Source organism: Octopus sinensis, linkage group LG3, assembly GCF_006345805.1.
Source record: "Octopus sinensis linkage group LG3, ASM634580v1, whole genome shotgun sequence".
Lineage (NCBI taxonomy): Eukaryota > Metazoa > Mollusca > Cephalopoda > Octopoda > Octopodidae > Octopus > Octopus sinensis.
The window spans coordinates 82,567,940-82,584,910 of NC_042999.1; positions in this window are offsets into that span (position 1 = coordinate 82,567,940).

A 16,971-nucleotide genomic window follows, 5' to 3' on the forward strand; every position below is an offset into this window, starting at 1 on the left:
GTGTGTGTGTGTGTGTGTGTGTGTGTGTGTGTGTGTGTGTGTGTGTGTGTGTGTATACAGGATATAATGTAGGATAATTGTTCTGCTGTTTTGAGCAAGACACACCTGTCTGCGACTATCCACATATCATCAGACAATATTAACATGCTTTTACTAATTTTTCCTAAGTATTTCATGAACATGGATAAATGATGAAAGTGGAGTGAACGACATTCTTTCTTTAAAATCATTACAACTGTTTCGACATATTTTTATACTCGTATTAAATGCTGGATTCTTGAGATCATTTCCTCCATCTCATTTGGAATCTAGCTGTTTCTCGCAATACATACCAATACGTAGATCCGGGGTCCATACGGTCCCTGGGGAGTCCATACGAGGTTTGGAATCCACAATAGTATTTTAAGGGCTCCTGTGAAAATATTGCTTTAGATCTACGTATTGGTATGTACTGCAACAAACAGCTTGGTTTCTTTCTCGAACTTTTTTACATAATTCAAGCTATACAAGTTAATATGTGAAAAACAAAATGGGTATTTTGAAATAAGTTTCTAGAAAACCAGTTTTAACCATCGTATGACTATGGGGGTCCATCAGAATAGCATAGTAATCAGAGGGGTCAATAAGTAAAAGATGGTTGGGAACCCCTGGCCTAAGGTAGAAATGATTTTATGGTATTTGGTATACCTGTCTTTGTCTAAATTGTTTTACATATGCTAGTGGCTATCTTTTGTCATTAAACTGCAGCCATGCTAGAGCAATATGCTGAAGAATTTTAGACGAACTAATTGATCCCAACACTTATTATTTACTTAAGATTGGTATTTAAGCTGTCCGTCTTTTGCTGTACATATATATATATATATATATATATATATATATATGTGTGTGTGTGTGTGTGTGTGTGTGTGTGTGTGTGTGTGTGTGGTGTGTGTGTGTGTGTACAGTTTCATTCAACGAGATCCACTCAACTCTTACGTCCCCGCGAGACTATTGTAGAAGACACTTGTCCAAGATGCCATGCAGTGGGACTGAACCCGGAACTATGTGTTTGGGAAGCAAACAGCCACACCTAAGTGAATGATATATAGCTCATTTATGAGTGTGCGCGTGGGTGTTTATGACTATATATATATAATATATATATATATACTCCTGTCATTTATATATATTTAAGTATATATATAATCTATTACGTAATTATACGAATACGTATTACATAAACACGCACACATACACATGCATATATATATATATATGTGAGTGTGTCTGTCTGTATATATATATATATATATATATATATATATATATAATATATATATATATATATATATATATATATATATATATATGTATATGTATATATATATATATATATATATGTATATATGTATGTATGTATTTATATATACATATATATGTATGTGTGTATGTAGCTATTTATTATGTATGCATATATATACATACATACTGTCATAAATACATACATCCACATATACACATAAACGTTTCAAATAAACATAGATATATATATGCGCATGCGTATGTTGGGTGCGCATATGCATTTATACGTCTGCGTATGTGCTTCTGCGTGTGCGCGTTTGTCTCTATCAGTTTTAGTGCCAGTAATTTCGATACAGATTTCTGCAATTTATTGCTGTATAATTGCGTCTTTGCAATCAAGTGGTTTTCGCGAAAAGACAGTTGTTCTCCAGCTGGGTTTATTTTTTTAACCAATCTTTGTTGATTACGCAAAACCTTAGAGTAGTAGCAACATTCTCTCTCAGTTTTGTTGCAACCACGAAGGAATCTTGTGAATGTGTATCTTAATGAGAAATCATTAATTTATGGTGCACATCATGAAGATAAAATTTTCTGTTGTGTTCCTACATTATAATGAAATAATGAGCGCTGATGAGTCACTGTAGCCTATAACTGATTGATGTGAATTTTATGTGAGTGAACATATATATATATATATATATATCACGCATACATACACACACACATATCTACTAGTATACCCGTGTCGCCAAAAGTCACTTCGTTGTAATCGGAATAAGCATGATACTGGTATTCACCAAGTTGAGTAAAAGATATTTTAGTAGTTTTTAGTTTTGATTAATAGTTCAAACGGATTACATACGAAACAACTTTTTTCATAAGAATATATCCCATCATACTCCATTGTCTGTTGCCATCACTGTATCAGAAGCTCAATTCCATGCTTACAACACTTGGCTGGTTTAGAGGCAAAATTCTTCATGCACCCGTTTACAACCTCATATTCATTGTAAAACCTCCGCCTGTGTAGGGAATGAGCATGGCTAGGAAAAGGTAGTAATCTGATGGTGAAAATTCTTGGACTTTAGAAGGGGGAGTCAGCACTTCCAGCTCCTCAAGTTCCTCGAGTTTTCACTTGTTCACATTGGTAGTATGTGTTAGGGCATTGTGATGCTGTATTTGTGTGTGTCTTTGATCGACCAATGTTTCGTAGCGTGCTTTCAAAGTATCATATATTCGCCAGAATTGTTGAGCATAAAAGGTTCGCGTTTACAGCGTGACCATTTAGGGCAAGCTAAATATGCAAAATCCCTCGAAATTCCACCAAACACATACAACCTTTTGTTCAAACCGCCTTTGTCTGACAGGCGATTCTGGCCAGAACGATACACTGATTTCTCTTATTGAGATTACGAAAATATATCTATTTTCAATCTCAGTTACAATTGGATGCCAAAGACGAGTATCTGGAGAATTTGCTAGTAGTTGTTTGCAAATGTTCACACGTCGGTGAGCTTGGTCATTGGTAAATTCATGAGGAGCTTCTTAATAACGTCTGATCGCAAGGCTGAGCTTATGAAAGTATTGATTGGAGGTATTTTATAAAGGACCAAATTCTGCTGACAATGTACGAGAGCGTGTGCAAGGCTGTGGTTCAACCATTTCACAAAAGGCCTTATGCATGTATGTATGTATGTTTTAATTATTATAAATCTTCCACTGAGGAGGGAGCCGGTTTCCAACAAAGATACAAGGCTCCATCTTTAGGATCTAGTTAACACAGGCAAATTCACATCTGGAACTAGAGAAAAGTCTTGCATATTTTTACTCTTCCACTCACAGATTGCACTTCTAATGTACGAATTAGTCGGTCGATTTCTTTTCCTGGAAATCCCAGTTTATCCAGATTCTCCTTTAAGCATTTACTAACAAAACCTAATGCTCCAATTAGTATTGGTATGATTATGAATTCATAGTCTGGATATAGAAGCTGGATGTTTCGAAGCAGTTCTCCATAGATATCCTCTTTTCCTTTGATTTTCAAAGAGATATTTATATATGCAGGGAAGCTGACCTCTATGATGGTACAAACCTTTGTCCCGCTGTCCCAATATCCGGCTTGTTATGTTTACATTTGACAAAAGTTTGATGGGAATATTCCACCAGTATTCTTTGAGTTGGTGTTTATGAATGTATTCCATAACAGAGAGATGTTCTAAGTTTATTTCAGGACAGTCTTTTTTGCAGATGGCATTGTAAATTGTTTTACCTTGTATGTATGTATATGTGTATGTATGTATGTATGTATATATGTATGTATGTATGTATGTATGTATGTATGTATGTATGTATGTATTATGTATGTATTATGAATGTACGTGTGTAATAGTGAGCGGAAACCAGAAGAACTGAAACAAATAAAATAAAATAATAAGGGTAGTGTAAAAGAGATTTAAAATTGAGCGGGTATAGAAGTAAATGTGGGAATAAGCAAGTTAGACATATCACTTAGCCCCACCGCCTCATTCAATCATCCCACCTGATCCTGTGACGGAATCAATCTATAAACATTATCATGGGCCACCGAACCCCCAGAAACAACTGTTGGATTTGTAATACTGTTTCTCAACTCTTTTAATTCTCTATATCATTTGCATTCTGTGTAAGTCAGAACTTTTTATATGCATAGATATATACATTTTTTCTATTTCGTGTATTTGATATAGTTAGTGTGTGTGTGTGTGTGTGTGTGTGTGTGTGTGTGTGTGTGTGTGTGTTTTATATTCGATGCGCATCTTTCAGTTTCGTCGACCAAATCCACTCTAGTTGGCCTGGGGCAATATTAGAAGACGCCCGAAGTGCTACACAGTGAGACTGAACCCAGAACCGTGTGATTGGGATGCAGACCTCTTACCACGCCTGTGCCTTTACACATCTTTGTTTGCTTGCATATATATATATATATATATATACGAGTCTGTTTGCTTACATAGTTGTGTGGGTATGTATGTATTGATGATTAAACATAATTATCCTCATTTTAGTAACTAATTTCTATGGGAAAAAACCATGAATATCACAACCGGAAATTGAAACCGGTGAGCACACACCACTTGTGTAGGGTGGAGGCCCTTCCTTGATCTATTCAAGAGCGATATGACATTACTTTTGATAAACGACTTAATATTCCTTACATTGGGGTTACGTCAAAGGGCAAAGTTAAAAATGAATTAACAGGAAGATACCTCTAGTGATATCTTGACATAATAGATTTTTAGTGCTGATAACAGTGGTGAGGTTGGTGATGATGTTGATGATGCTGACGCTGTAATGATAGTGATGGAGAAGATAGTAAAGATGGTGAAGGTGATGGAGATGTTGAAGGTGGTGGAGATGGTGAAGTTGGTGGAGTAATGATGGTGAAGGTGGTGGAGTAATGATGGTGGTGGTGGAGGGGTGGCGTATGCTGATGATGGTGTGGTGGTGGTACTGATGATGTTCTAGTAGTGGCGATATAATGGTGTGATGGCAGTCGTGGCGGTAGTGATATTTGTTGTTGTTGTTGGTGGTGGTGGTGGTGGTGGCAGTGAGGTTGTAGTTAATCGATGGTGTAATAGTGGTGGCTGTTGCATCGTGTTCGTGGTGGTGGTGCTGGTGCTGGTGAGAGTGGATTTGGAATGGATGATGGCGCTGGAATTTATGATCTTTACGTCGTGCCAATGGTGGTGGTGGTTATGGTGGAAGCAATGTAAGCGGCGACTGTGGCGTTGGTGGCGGCGGCGACTACAGCAGCGATGGTGGTGGTGGTGGTGCCGTTGGTGTTGGTGGTAGTGGTGGCTTTAATAATGATTTATAGTAGTAGTAGTAGTAGTAGTAGTAGTAGTAGTAGTGGTGGTGTTAGTGGTGGTGGTGGTTATCGTGAAAGTGGTGTTGGTGGTAGTAGTGGCGTTGTTTTGCTTTTGAAGGTCTGGTGACAATGAATGTAGATATGATGGTGGTGGTGGTGGTGGTGATGGTGGTGGTGGTGGTGGTGGCGGTGGTGGTGGTGGTGGTGACAATAGTTGTGGTATGACAGTGCTGCTCATTGTAGATACTTTAAAGCCTTCTTAATTCGATAGTGATGATTGTTGTAGTAGTAGTAGGAGGAGGAGGAAGAGGAGAAGGAGGAGGAGGGGAAGGTGGTGGAGGGGTGGTGTTGGTGATGGTGGTAGTCATTTACATGATATTGCTATCGATAATAGATACTTCAAGTTTTACTAATCTTGCTGGTTTGATAGCAAACTTGTAGTAGTAGTAGTAGTAGTAGTAGTAGTAGTAGTAGTAGTAGTAGTAGTAGTGGAGTGGTGGTGGTGGTGGTGGTGGTGGTGGTAGTGGTAGTGGTAGTAGTAGTAGTAGTAGTAGTAGTAGTCGTAGTAGTAGTAGTAGTAGTAGTAGTAGTATGCGTTCCGAGTTGTGGTTGTTGTTGCAGTGGTAGTTTGCCTGAGAATAATGCTAATCTACGGCAGTGTCGGTAATGGTGGTGGCAGTCTTGATAGTTTTGGTGGTGGTGGTAGTGGTGGTGGTGGTGGTAGTGGTGCTAGTGGTGCTAGTGGTGCTAGTTGTGGTGGCGGTGGTTGTAATGCTGGTGATGGGGCTGGTGCTGGTGCCGGTGGTGGTGCTGGTGGTGGATGTTGTAGTGGTAGTAGTAGTGGTATTGGAATTGGTGAAGGTAGTAGTGCTTGAGGTGGTGGTGCTGGTGCTGGTGGTAGTGGAAGTGGTGAAGTTAGTAGTATTTGAGGTGGTGGCGGTGGTGGTGGTGGTAGTACACATGCCGATGATAGTTGTGATGCAACGAGAGAGGTATTGGTTTTAGTAGTGGAAAGGGGGGAAAACAATGTGAGAGAAGGAGTAGGGGCGGGGAGGAATAAATATAGCCGTGGTCGCAGTGTATGTTGTGACGCATACTTTGGTCCGTATAATGGTGCGACGTGATAACCCACGTAATTTATCACAACCCTTATCCCCTCATCCCTCCTCAGCCACTCCAGAATTCAATCCGTATAAATGCTTATTTATTAACGCTTATCTCGGCTTCAAATCCTGAGCGCGCGCGCAAGCATGCACACACATACACACATGAACGTACGTACGAACGCACGCACGCATAAATGCATACTTGGCGCGAGCTCCTACTCTTGCATGTGCATACATGCATCGCATGTTAAAGTATATATTACAAAACAAAATTTTAAATATATTTTCCTATCCCTAAAATAGATCGTAAGATTATCGTTGGAGGTTTTCACTTGTCTTTGTGTCATTTTTGGTTTAATTGTGGAGTTGGGTAAAATGTCTGTCTGCCCTGCAATGTAGGTCATCCTACTCGAAATTGTAGATTCAGCCGCAAATCTACATGGACTGAAATGAATCAGACCCCCACCTAGAATCGAACTGGCATTGTTAAAACCATTCTAAAGACCACGGCCATAATAATAACGCCATTCTAAAGACCACAGCATTAAAAATCATACCCAAACAACCATTAGAATGACCGTAAGTGGCATACACAGACTCATATACGCAACAAATGCAAGCACACGCATTCACATGCACACATATGTATGGCGGTCAATTGGCAGAATCGTTAAGGAGTCGTATAGAATGAATCATGATATTTGTTCTTACTCCCTCTACTCAGAGTTCAAATCCCACCATGGTCAACTTTCCTTTCCACCCTATCGAGGGCGATGGAAAAATACTATTCCGGGACTGTGATCTACTGTACATGTAAGAATATCAAATGAAATTTCTTCTGGTATATGTTCCCGTTCCATGAGATCTGGGTTTAAAGCCACGATGGTATATTTGGCTACCTGAGTTAACTCATCACCCGGATTAATTCCACCACCTTGTTCCTTCGGTGACTTGGAGGCCTTTCGAGCAGTGGTTATCAACTGGTTATCGTATAAGATTTTGGGGGGTCCACATAGCAAAACAGTAAACTGAGGATTCACAATATTATTTTGTGGACCTTTGAAAAAATGTTGCTTTAGAGATATATTTTGGTATTTATTGCAAGAAACAGCTAGGTTTCTTTCTTTAACATTTTAAATAATTCAATCTCTGCAAAATAGGAATTTTGAAAGAAGCATCTATAAAAGAATGGCTATGGGGGTCCACCAGAATAAAATGGTAATCAAAAGGGTCCATATATAAGAAATGGTTGAGAAACCCTGCTTTAGAGGGTTTCAACTCTGATGCAAACATTCGCGCCAGGCTCCCGGTTCAAAAATGCCTTCAATTTAGTTTTGTCTGTAAACTACTAAAAATGACACACTCCTTTGGGTATGCATTCTCACACTGAGTGAAATGACGGTAGGCTCTAACGAAGGTTTTGCTTAAGCAATCACCTGAAGAGGCGCATTTTACACTTTGGATGGATTATAATGATTACGCAATATCTCAGTAACGTACTACGATTGGCAAAATTAGTTGAAACAACTGTAGTGATTTTAACCGTAGCATATCGTTCATTCCATTTTCTATCATTTTTCTGTGTGTGTGTGTGTGTGTGCGCGTGCGTGTGTATGTTAATGCCTATGTCTAGGTGCACGGTTCAGTGGTTAGAGCGTCAGAGTCATAATCATGTGCTAGAGAGTTGCAGGAACGGGCTGTGCGTTGTGTTCTTGAGCAAGACACTTTATTTCACGTTTTCCCAATTCACTCATCTTATTAATGGGTTGCTACGTCACTGGTGCCAAGCTGTATCAAACCTTTGCCTTTCTCTCAGATAACATCAGTGGGCGTGTAGAGGGGAGGCTGGTATGCATGGGCAAATACTGGTCTTCCATAAACAACCTCGCCCGGATGTGTGCCTTAGAAGGAAAATTTCTTGGTGCAATCCTATGGTCATTCATGACCGATGAGGGTCTTTACCTTTTTGCCCTTTATATATAAATGCTAAAAAGAACACAGGACTATATCAGTAGCAGACATTGTTGTTCAAATACATATCACTTGCCAAATTGATGTATTTCTATTTATTTTACAAATTTCGCTCTATTACTGCAAATTGCCTAAGCACATATATGTCTCCTGCAATTTTTCTATACGTCTAAGCGTCGTCTCCGCAAGGGGTAAGTTCGGACAAATGCTATTGTGATAATGCTTGTTGAAGCAGAAGCAAATGTCTACAGCTGACCGCTTGTCTGCAGATAATTTGTCTGACTTTTCTTTAATGACATGTCACTTTTTGAGAACTCTTCTATCTCTTGATTGTCTCTCCTTTTCATTAGGTGTTAGTTCCAATCACCACAAAGCGAGCCAGAAAGCGACTGTTTTCTTTTTTCTTTTTTTTTTTTGCAACTGAATATAAATACAATAAATCAGGAATCTATACAGTATTTGATATAGATATTTTTCACACTCGACCATACACACACGCATACACACATATACACATACACATATACACACACATATATGGATGTAAATACATACATATATATATACACACATATATATATACATATATATGTAGGAAAAGAGAGAGAGAGACATACATGCACGCAGACACTCGCACACATGCACACATACACACATGCACATATACATATATATATTATTATCATTATTATTATTATTATTATTATTATTATTATTATTATTATTATTAAACAAGTAAGTTGTTTGTTGACAGTAGCTTCGAAGTTTCGGTCAGTTAAGCTATCGTCGGACTGTCGACTATGGCTTAACTCGCCGAAATTTGTAAGTCACTGTTAACAGCATTCTTGTTTAAGAATAAATACGTACTCTAGAAACGTATTGAGTGACCCATCAGATTAATGTAAAATTGTTTTTATTACAACTGAACATGTGTGTGTGAACTCAGCCAGGGCAAACGCAAAGTCGGAGGGCAGAAGAAGCGCTTCAAGGACAGTCTCAATGTCTCTCTCAAAGACTTCTCCATCGGCACAGAGACCTGGGAGACACTTGCTGCCGACCGCTCATCCTGGCGCAGCGCAATCACCACAGGAGCAGGGACAGCCGAGGAGGGACGGATTCGGTCAGCAGAGCAGAAACGCCAGATGCGGAAAGCCAGAGCCGCCTGCACCAGCAGCACGGCCCCTACCCACTTCTGCCCCACCTGCCGTACCTGTTTAGCAAGAGATAGCAAGAAATCTGCTGAAGAACTGAGATTTATGTTCTGAAAACATTCAGAACGAATTGTGCATGCAATCTGCAGAGCAGTTTCTCTCTCAGTCGCTTAGATTGTTACTCCCAACTGCCGAGCTCACTATTGAATTAAAGGTAAACCAAAGAATTCCCTAAAAATTCATCGATTACGCGCAAAAATAAGCATTAGGAAGAGGAGGGAATATTTGAAGGGAACGACATGTAATCATCTATAACTGGAAAGATCCGGATGAAGGTGCTAAGCTTTGGCATTTGAAGCTATGATTACTCCACATTACTCCGTAAAGAGCATAGAGCTGGTTTCTCGGTTTCCCGGTTTCCGTAACGTGTCCATTCCTCCTTGGACGGGACACTGGTTCTTTGCAGGATTACATATTCTTTTCCAGTTGAGTGGACTAGAGTAACGTGAAATGAAGTGTTTTGCTCAGGAACCCATCCCATCACCGGGTCCATGAATCGAAACCACAATCTTACGGTTACCAGTCCTACGTTCCTAACCCTTAAGCCATGAAGTTAGGGGTGTTGGACACAATCGATGTAATAGTAAGCACTAAAAGAAACGTCATCTCGCAGTACCAGAAAGAAAGCACGATATAGCAAAAGCATGAGACTAGTGAAAACACAGTTCTTTACTGTTCTCTCTTAAAAATTAGACGTCGGAATGTTCATAAATGAACTGAGCATGTTACTGTGCAAGATCACTGATGAAAGTAACTGGGTGTAAGAAATGCAAATAAGGAGGGCAACATCGAAATCCCTCATTCATGAAATACTTAATATAGATAGATAGATAGAGAGAGAGAGAGAGAGAGAGAGAGATAGAGAAAGAAACAAACAAACAAAGAAAGTGGGCATACATAACACATAGATATCGCATTTGTACACATACATATATTGCTGCATACATATACACATACATACACATATAAAGAAATACATATACACATACATACATACACATATAAATATATACGTACATACATACAGATACACACGCGCACACACACACATATGTAAAGAAGGCTTTGTTGTCCAGCAAAATCTCTTGCGCGCTCAAAGTTAATAAAATTATATCATCATCATCATCATCATCATCATCGTCGTCGTCGTCGTCGTCATCGCCATCATCAGCATCATCATTAGCACCACCATCCACTCCTTATCACAATCAAGTACATTACAAGTAGCCAAGACTATTATCGTTGCGTAACTTGCGTCTGTTTGTTGGCATTCACTCCAGTTGCCACTCTATCATTTTGTACATCATCATTATCATCATCATCATCATTACAGTTATCAGCAGCAGCAGCAGTAGCAGCGGAATCAGCTTTAACTCTCCCCAACGGCACAATCATAGCATTCGCATTACTGTTAGCATGTCCAGTGTAACCACTGGCATTATCATTATCACTACCATCCCCACCAAAAACCACCACTACCATCAACATCGTCGACGTCATCATCATCATCATCGTCATCATCATCATCATCATCATCATCATCAACATCATCATCATAATTGTCATCAGCATCATCACCTACACCATCTGGCTACCATTACCACATTTTAAACACACACACACAAACACAAGCACAAAAACACACACACAAACACATACACGCACACACATTCACATCACCATTTCTATCAACATCACTGCATCTTTATTCCCGCATCTTTTGCCACCGTCACCATCACCATCCTCATCATTATCATCACCATCTTTATCACAACCCTCCCCTACTAGTAGGCCACCACAACCGAACTCTTTCTAAATCTCCCACCACCGTCATCACCTTTGATTTTGTAAGGGAAGGAGCGGCCGGGGGGGGGGTCAATACACAATCCGACCACCTTATTCATCAACGACAAACAACCTCATTAATATTACTACCAGCACTACCGCCACTAACATCTCTAGCCACCGCCACCATTAGCACTTCTATCATCACCACCACCCAACTACCATCACTAAAACTACAACCACCACTGTCACCATCGCTACCACCTTCATCACAAGCACTACCATCACCACTATCTCTTATACCACCTTCGCTACTACTACTATCACCACTACCACCTCCACTACCACCACCGACACTATCCCCACCACCACTATTACCCTCAACACCATTGTCACAACCACCACCGTCGCTACCACTCCACCAATATCATCACCACCGCTTCTAGCACTGCCACCACTACATCTACCACAATTATCACTACCACCACTACATCCACCAGAACTACCACTACCACCAGCGCTACCATCCACTCACCACTCTACACGCCAAAAATATCACAAAAATCAATGCCATCTCCTGTTTCGACACCACCATCCCCTTCCCCACTCTCATCCCCATTACCCATAATCCCACTTCCATCACCACCTCCATCAACACCCTACACCCGTCACCAAACAAGGAGAAGAAAACACAAGCGTACAAACCCGTACACATATGCGCGCACTCATACGCACACAGAAATATACACACTCATACATATGGACACATACATACATGCATACTCTTCAAATAAACACATGCACAGAGATAAGGTGAGACTTTGAATTTCTTACATTAGACCATCTAAATATGCATATGCACATATGATTGGCATTTAGTATTTTAAATATTGCAGAGAAAAGGATTAGCGAATCTTTATTTGACTTCTTTTTAATTTGCTCGCTAAAACGTGTCAATAGAACAATACTCTGTGTCTTTATATTTCAGAGTTTCATGTTATTGTTTATATTAATGGACAATAATCTATTTCTATCTCTTTATCTCTCGCCTTCTCTTTCATTCACTGTTTCTCACTGTGGCTCTGTGTTAAGAAGTTTTCTCCTCAAACCTGAACGTTTCCGGTTCAGTTCCACTGCAGAGAACTTAGGGCAAGGGTCTTCTACTAAAGCAACGAGCTGACCAAAGATTTGTGAGTGGAAACTGAAAGAATCCCAACGTATATAGGTAGGTATGAATCCCATCATATGTGTGTGTGTGTGTGTGTGTGTGTGTGTGTGTGTGTGCCTTTGTGCCAGAGTTTTCCCCCACTAGCACTTGACAACCGGTGTTGCTATATTTACATGCCCGTAACTTAGCTGTTCAGCAAAATAGATCGATTGAATAAGTTCCAGGCTTTAAACTATAAGTACTAGGATCAATTCATGCGACTGAAATTCTTGTAGGCAGTGTCCCAGGATGATTGCAGCTCAATGAATGAAACAAGTAAAACTATAGAAGATGCATGTGTATATCTATCTATCAGTGTGTCTCTTTGTGTTTGCGTTTGTCATCCACCAACACTTGTCAACCGGTATTGGTTTGTTTACATCTTCGTAACTTAGCGGTTCGGCAAAGGATCCAATAGTACCAGGCATAAAACTAAATACTGATATCTAGATGATGCTCCAGCATGACGGCTATCGAAACAAATAAAAGATAAAAGATAGAAGAAAAGATATATGTATATATATATATATCAGGGACGCGCCGCCTGATATATATATCAGGGACGCGCAAGGAGGCAATGCCCACTTTGAATAAAATAGATCGATAACAACATTTTCCTTTCATGGCAAAATATGCGCCAAATTCAATAAAATTACGAAGGTACTCTGATTACTATGCATAAAATACAAAATATTTTATTGTTTTGTAGATTAAATAGACATAACTTGCCCTTGCTTTTCAATCTCAGTATTAAAGCTACGCATAGTACTGCTGCAGTACATGTGATGCGTACACACCTATAACACCGTTTTCTTTACGTGCTATAAACTCAGAAATAAATCTGCCTTCAATTCAGTCGCGCGTCTGTGTTTCGCTTATTTTTTTTTGCGTGTTTTACTACATCAAGGTCACCAACTGCCTACCATGAGTAATTACTGACGGCACATGCCTGATATATATATATATATATATATATATATATATATATATATAGGAGAGTATTGTAGTTCGCTTGAAGCATTGTGTATTGTTTGTAAAGAATAAAATGTTTTGAATGACACAACAATGAGCTATAATACGAACAAGGGACTATAATAACTGTTGTAATTCAATCATCCATAGTCTGATATGATATTTCGGAATAATAATTCCTTATTCAGATGTCCCTTGGAATTGATGGGGTCGCTGCTATAATCATTTTTCCAACGGTTTTTCTGTTTTTTTTTTTTTTTCCAGAGGCGTCTCAGCGGTGGTCTTACGAAACTCCTTCCGGAATTCCTCATGAGAAGTGCGTGAGGCCGGCTATGTCTCAATCTCGTGTGTGCTGGTACATCCGTGTGTGCTGGCACATAACTGCTTCTAAGTTATGTGTTATATGTGCAACTTCCATTTTTTCCCCTTCTCCTTTTTTTCCGCTTTTTTCTTTTTGTTATAAACAATACATGAGCATGTTATCAAAACTGAACCTACACGCATCCAGATGTAGCTAAATAATGTACTGACTGCCAACCTCCAGCCTGTTGTTAATTTGGGGCCCTAGTCTGTTTATGAGCATATCTTCCTTAATTATTAAATTACTGCGTGACACCTTCGGCAGGTGTCTTCTACTATAGCCTCGGGTTGACCAAAGCCTTGTGAGTGGATTTGGTAGACGGAAACTGAAAGAAGTCCGTCGTATATATGTATATATATATATATAATATATATATATATATATATATATATATATATATATATATATATATCACAATCAAGGAATGGCCATAATAGGCCATTCACCCACTAGAAATAACAGCCAAAGCTTCAACCGCAAAATAACATTAATTCCGCAAACCAGGAGAAAATTAAAAAAACATTTACCCTGTAATTTCTTATACGATGCACCGTCTCATCTATTGTTTAATGGTAAACTAACCTGATTAAATTAAATCAAGCCAATCTTCCATAGGCCGATAGATTCGTCAGTAAGAAACAGCCTGTTTCTTACTGACGAATCTATCGGCCTATGGAAGATTGGCTTGATTTAATTTAATCAGGTTAGTTTACCATTAAACAATAGATGAAACGGTGCATCGTATAAGAAATTACAGGGTAAATGTTTTTTAATTTTCTCCTGGTTTGCGGAATTAATGTTATTTGCGGTTGAAGCTTTGGCTGTTATTTCTAGTGGGTGAATGGCCTATTATGGCCATTCCTTGATTGTGATGTTGAACTTATAAATGGTCTATGACTATTTAATTTTTTCCCATTAGGCCGCTGGTGGCAAATAAATTCTACGAAATTTTTTTGCCACCCTATATTGATTAATTATATATATATATATATAAATGTGTGTGTGTGTGTGTGTGTGTGTGTGTGTGTTTGTGTGTCTGTTTGACCCCCCCCCCCAACATCACTTGACAACCGATGTTGGTGTGTTTGCGAGATTCCAGAAAAGAAAGACACATTATAAAATGCTTATTAACTGTTTATGTAATATTGTATTATTTGCTTACAAAATAAATATAAGATTTTAAAAATTGTCCACTTTTATTATATTCATTATATATATTGTTTCTAGTATAGATTGATATTACTAAGAATTATTACCGGTCCGTGGCACACTGAGGAAAAAAAACTCCCCGTACGCCACATCAGATAGTTTGAGAAGCACTGCTGTAAAGTACATTAAATGTTTTTATAAGTCAATATCGTGGAGGCGCAATGGTCCAGTGGTTAGGACAGTAGGATCGCGGTTTCGATTCCCAGACCAGGCGTTGAGAGTGTTTATTGAGGTTCCGAAAGAAGGAGGTGGTGGTGATCCCTTTTGTGCTCTTTCGCCACAACTTTTTCTCACTCTTTCTTGTGTTGGCCTGCTCGCTTAGCCAGCGGGGTGGAATCATTTGAAGGCTAAAACATGTGACCAGTGATGTGTAGCAACATCTGATAGCCTGGTCGGTCACGGTGATAAGACAATACCCTTTTCTACTGCAATGAGATCGAAGATGAAAAAGGGTAGTCATATTTCCTAGGTTAACGCTTAAGGTATTCGGCTCACGACCGTCAGGTCGTCAGTTCGATTGCTGGCAGCACTTATCTTTGAGCAAACGACTTTATTTCACCTTGTTCTAGTTCACTCAGCTGGCAGAAACGAGTTATACGTGCAATTCAAAAAGCCAGCATTATAACATTGTGTGTCAGGCTGACTCTCCTTGAGAACTACGTTAAGGGTATGCTCAGCAGAATACTCAGCCATTTGCACACGAGCACTTTGTTCCGTTGATCGGATCAACTGGATCAAAAGGTGGCGAGCTGGCAGAAATGTTAGCACGCCGGGCGAAATGCTAAGCGGTATTTCGTCTGCCGTTACGTTCTGAGTTCAAATTCCGCCGAGGTCGACTTTGCCTTTCATCCTTTCGGGGTCGATTAAATAAGTACCAGTTACGCACTGGGGTCGATATAATCGACTTAATCCGTTTGTCTGTCCTCTCTGTGTTTAGCCTCTTGTGGGTAGTAAAGAAATAGGATCAACTGGAACCATTGTCATCGGAATCTACGTAGTGCCTATTTGCATTTTTTCTTGTTTTTTGTTTTGTATTGTTCTTTTACCTGGTCTTCGTGTGACTTGTTTTTTTTTTTACCCACCATATATGTGTGTGTACTTTTCCGCTATTGTTTTTTTTTTTTTTCTTTTTTAGTCTGAAGAATGGCCGGAAAACACACGGCACGCTATATAAGCTTAAACGGCCATTATCCATTATATTTTCAAAAGCATTAAGCTAATAACTCGCATTTAAATCATAGGTATATCAAATTGTGTGTGTGTGTGTTTGTGTGTGTTTGTGTATGTATGTATGTATGTATGTATGTATGTATGTATGTATGTATGTATGCACATATATATGCATGTATGTATAAAGTGAGAGAGAGAGGTTTTAACATATTTCATACATGTACTCCTTAACTCCACTTAAATGGCCTTGAGTTCTTTACTAAATGATAAAGACATTTTAGTTCACATGTGTATATATACATGTCTGTGTGTTTATATGTGTGTGTGTGTGTGTGTGCGTGCGTGTATATATAGACATATATATAACTCTGTGTGTACGTACGTGCGCGCCTGTGTGTACGTTTGTGTGTGTGTGTGTGAGTGTGTGTGTGTGTGTGTGTGTGTGTGTGTGAGTGTGTGTGTGTGTGTGTGTGGTGTGTGTGTGTGTGTGTGTGTGTGTGTGTGTGCATGTGTCTTTTTCATATTCTTTCTGCAATTTTCGTCTTGGTTTAGTTATTAGTTTGCTTTCAGTTTTTGCATTTTGTTATTTCCTCTTCTCTCTTTTGCTGGTGAGTTAAAAGTATTGAAAAATCTTCGGCCAATCTTTATTGATTTTGGCAAATTTCTACATAGAACGGAAAACCTGAAAGACGCTTGCTGGCACAGTTATGTTATCCCGTAAGTATAGTGCTGACAGGAGTTTGGCAATTGCAGATGCAAGAATGCATCAGCGGCGAAGAGCCTCATAGGAATGGAAGAAGACATGTTATGCCAGTACGAAAAAGACACCAGCTGCAACTAGCCATTCC